The sequence below is a fragment of the Xiphophorus maculatus genome, chromosome 16 (assembly GCF_002775205.1).
Source record: "Xiphophorus maculatus strain JP 163 A chromosome 16, X_maculatus-5.0-male, whole genome shotgun sequence".
In the NCBI taxonomy this organism is placed as follows: domain Eukaryota; kingdom Metazoa; phylum Chordata; class Actinopteri; order Cyprinodontiformes; family Poeciliidae; genus Xiphophorus; species Xiphophorus maculatus.
In genome coordinates, this window is record NC_036458.1 from 12,111,521 (window position 1) to 12,116,843 (window position 5,323).

Below are 5,323 nucleotides of genomic sequence, written 5' to 3' on the forward strand. Positions count from 1 at the left end.
CTGAACCCAGGAACCTAAGACCTTGTTTTCACTCTGCGTCATGCAGCTGCTGGGTTTAGTCCACCTTTCATATCTTAATTTACCCAGCCATGTTGATGGAGTGCGATAGTGATCATCATCCTTGTAGAGCAACTCTGTGCATCCACCGTAGCTCTGACTGTGACCTCAGGGAACCTGACTACTTAAGCCCTGCCAAGCACAAACAGTACTGGAGTGTTTCTGCCCACATTGTGTATTTATTTGTTCGTGTCCAAAGAAGATTTAATCACTTTTCCTCCAATATGAGTTAATAACATGTTATAAGCGATGTTCTAATGCAGCAGAAGTATTTTGTTTAGCTTTTAAAATTATACATGGGCAGAAAAAGTTGAGTTATTAGTTCCCTAACTTCATAGCACTACCACAATCTTGCATATACTTTGTGTGGTATATATATATATATATATATATATATATATATATATATATATATATATACAGTACAGACCAAAAGTTTGGACACACCTTTTAATTAAATGAGTTTCCTTTATTTTCATGACTATTGACATTGTAGATTCACACTGAAGGCATCAAAACTATGAATAACACATGTGGAAATATGCACTAAACAAAAAAGTGTAAAACAACTGAAAATACCCCTTATACTGTAGTTTCTTCAAAGTAGCAACCTTTTGCTGTGATTACTGCTTTGCACACACTCTGCATTTTATTGAGCTTCAAGAGGTAGTCACCTGAAATGGTTTTCACTTCATAGGTGCCCTGTCAGGTTAATAAGTGGAATTTCTTGCCTTATAAATAGTCATGAAAATAAAGAAAACCCATTGAATTAAAAGTTTTTGAATTTCTTTGTTTTTACACTACATGACTCTTTGGAGTGAAAAAACATCAATACAATTGAAAAAGTTTCAAAACATGTTTTTATTTATTTTTTAGAGTATGTCCTTTGGAGAGGACATCGGGACTCTCTTGTGGCAAATATGAACACATTTCGAGGCCCTGGATGTCCTCTCTAAGGACCAACAGGATTTAACACAGTGGCATGTATGGTTTCAGAGTTATGAACAAAAAAACCTATGTTCTCCACAGAGGACAAAAATGTATTGCAGGGTCTCAGGACCCAGCAATACATTTATAATACTTATATATATATATATATAAGAAACACTTGTTCCCACATTTATGTCTGCATTTCTTTTGGGGATTCTCTTAACAAATTCTGCATATGCATAGACTAAAGGTGTCACATTTTCTTCTTTGCAAAATACTTCCAATTAAAGCTGAAACCACACTACAGGAATTTTTGCCCAATTTCACCAGCAATTCCTTGTGAGGGAAAAAGTCTGTCAGTCTGCATGAGTTGTTGTCACTCGGCATCGTGGGTCAGCACAAAAATCTGTTCGTGTGAAACGGGGTGAAGACTGGAGTCTGTCTGTGTGAGGGGAGTAGACCCTCCCCACTGCAGTCACAGTCAAACATAAATGTTTACATTTTTTAGGGTGCTTCTGGACACAGTTGGGTTGTGTATACTGATCACAGACCCTTCTGGAAATTGGGTTACTGACAGCCGATGGAAAAAGAGAGGCTGAGACACAGCAACAGCTGACTTATAAAATAACAAAAACAATTTGTAACACTGCAACATTATAAACATAAATGAATGAGGCATAAAACAATAAGTTAATAACATTTTCGTAGTGATTAAAAAGAGAGATTCTCAAATATTTGAGACTAAAACACAAAAAATAATGAAGGACCTTCTTGGAATAAATCAAACAATTCACATAAAGGTAAAGGGGTCAACCTCTTCTAAGGATTATTTTCCAAATTTGTTTATGAATGTAAGATATCTTTTTCATTCTACTTTACATAAAATCCCCAGAACATATATTGAAGTTTTCACTCTGTGTGCACCTGTTGTTGGTAATGGTTGTTGTAAAGTGGCAAAATGTGAAAAAGTTCAAGGGTTATGATTGCTTTTGAATGCCACTGTGCAATTTGAAATAATGCAGTTTATTTTATGATGCAGATAGCTTAGCACTGCTAATTTACTCTGGACCCATCCATTGAACAATACCATAATACATAAGCATCCCTTAAAGAAAACTGCATTGAATCTTCAGTCCTTTAGTTTGTTTCTTAATGCTTTTAAATGGGAATGAAAAATATACATTTCCCAAAGACAGGTTACCTGATGTCAGGCAGATGGTGGAGGTCAGATGACCTCTGGTTACTTATTGTATTGAGACCTGCACTGACTGACCCTCTTCATATGCATTTTGCATGTTTAGTCATGTGTTTAATCTAAAGCTAGCAGGCCTGTCACATGGACAGCATATGGACAGTGTTGAGGTGTCTACAAAATATATGTATAAAGACATGCACTCCTTCCATCTTAGGGCCTTATGATAAAGATTTGCAAGTACAAAAACCAGTGCAAACTTGATAGCCCGTGCAAACCTGATCTGCAAGCAACATACAAATAGGACAGGATCCGTAAAATGACCAGCATAGCAGCCATTGTCCATTTCGCATGTCTGCCTTCATGAATATGCAAAACATGTACTGATCATCAGAAAGTGTAAAATTCTGGGAGGAGGCTATCCAGATGTATTGACTTACAACCTGCAATGAGATTTATTAAACCTGAACCAGACTGTGGGTGCTGATTTTGCATTTGCATTTAGCATGTTTGAAAAGCAGGTGCAAACTGGCAATGAAAGATAACAGATGGCTTTCAACATGTGAGGAATTGCATGGTCAACTGGTGAGGAGAAAGACACCTTACTGAGCTGACCATGAAAGGACACAGAATGTGGTGTGCTTGGAGACGAAGGTCAGTGTGGATAACCAACAGCAGAGCATTAGTTGATTCCTCAACAGCAACAAAATTGTTTTTCCTGCTATAGTTCATTTCTTGGATATTGCAGAATGTTTACTATACAGTTGTAGATAATATATATAGATATATGTAGACATAGCAGATTTGCAGCACGTATACAAGTCAAGTGTACTCATAAACGCATAAATAAATCACTTGGACTTGAGCCGTTTGACTTAAACCCAGTGTGCATTTTAATGTTATAACAGGTTACATATATCTCCATGATGAAAGCAACACAAGAGTTTAAAGGCGTTCACAAGATGCTTATGCAAGAGTTTCACTCCAGCATGCACCCACAGCAGGCATTCTGGCTACATCCTCTGCCAGAGGGTGTCATTGTTCTGTATGCACAGGATGTACCATAACAATTAACCAGCTCAGTTCATAACGAGTCATAATCATGCACAGCACATGCTGCTAAGAACGTCTGTTAATCACTGTAATGACATGCACTACCACTGCCCTGCCACAAACTGTGTTTTTAGCTCTTCTGCAGTGCATGTGAGCATTTTAGTACCTTGTTTAATTGCAGCAGTGGAACAGGACTGACAGAAATGTGACTCTTTTCATTATGCATAACAAAATATGATTAGGATGATAAAAAAGGACATCAAAGATATCTGAAAGAGCTTTTTGTCCTTTTTGAAAATATTTTTTCTGTAGACTTCTTTTTTCCAAACATTCTGTTTTGAGATGCTTCATCCTTCACCTTTTAATTTAATATAATAAAAACATTAAGTCAGTCAGAACAATGAAAGTATCAAGTTGCACTTTTGCAAAAATATAGCAGGATTTAATGTAAACACATTGTAGAAGCATGTTTTAATCTGAGTTTCCAATGAAGCAGAGGCAGCTGGGAGGGTCGGTCGTTATCTGACAGATCTCCTCCGTCGTTACAGAGACAAGGACACACCTGTCAGAACAGAGACCTCCACTGCAGTATTTATTTGTTCTAGTCCTAGTGACCCACAGCAGCTATGATGTGAAAAGATCTTTTAAATCCAGCAATAGCTAGTATTTGTAGTGAAAATGTAAAAAAAAAAAAACCCACAGAGATACTATGTAGTGGTGCCACAAATTTCACTTTACCATCCCAAAGCTGATTAGATTTATAAACATAATTTCCCAACTGACATAATTTTCTGTGTTAAAAACACATAATCTCTCAGGCTGGACTTAAAAACTGAATTCAGGATAAAGTGAAATTTACTTTTAAAGGTTAAACCCTTTCTGCAACCTGAGGGGAAAAAACAAACAAACAAAAAAGTTAAGACCAATTTTTGGTTGTTTGTCACTGTATAGTTAAGTGTCAGGGTCAGTCAAAAGTGTACATACTCTCATTGTTGACAAAAATACTATCATCAAGTTCCTGCCATATTTCTAGCTGTGTGCTTGACTGCAATGTTATTCAGAAATGTAAGAGTTTAATTTAACTGATTGATTTGCCAACAAGGACCTGGCTTTTGGAGTTTGCCTGTTTTAAATATTACCCTGCTTTATTTGTTCTAAAATGAGTTTTGATGTGTGTGGTTTTTATTTACCATTGTTTGACTGCAGCTCTTAAATTGGAAGGTGCTGTGAGCAGAGAGTTGTTGATCTGATCAAGAAGACCAAAAAAATCTTCTTGAAAAACCTTTTAATCATCAGACAAGGGAAAGATTAATCTATTTGGACATAATAACAATAAATATACTTTGAAGAGCCAAGATTAGGCTACAAAATAACAATGTGACAGTAGCATGTTTTTTTTTTTTATTATTGATGAAACCTAAACTCAAACTCCCCCAACCAATTATTGTATTTTTTTAAATACACAGAAGTTGTTTTATGTATAATTATACCATACCCCCCAGAAAACCTGTCAAATAAATTATTTAAAGCTCAAAATTATGACAATCATGCTTACAAAGAGCTTGCAATGGAGTGCTTTGCTTTATATCAGTATAAAAGTACCAAAAACAAAATAAATATATATTTTTTTCACATTTTTTATCCTTGTCACCTAAATTATAATTATTCTAAGTGTTCATCCTTTCACACCTTGTTACTTTAGAGGTCAGTTGGAAGAATTTAAGCAATGAATTTCACCATTTCAGTTGAGAAAGGTTTTATTTTAGATTTAGTCTTAACCATCACATTCTGTTCTTTTTTGAATGAAACAGAAGAGCAAAGTGCTGGCTTTCATAAGCTGGGTGCCAGTATCACAAGACCTTCATGCTAAGGCCATCGCAGTCAAAGCTTGATTAAAAGAGCAGAACATTATCCCCAGTGCTTAGCATGGCCTGGACCAAAGAAAACCGTGTAGTGGAAAAGGTTAAAAAGGAGAGGACGCTTAGATCTGCTCTCCTTGCACACACACCGATATAAAGACACACTGGACAGGCTGTTCTTCCTTCTGACTCAGCGAACTAGATGTAGTCCGATTTATATGTGTGTATACAC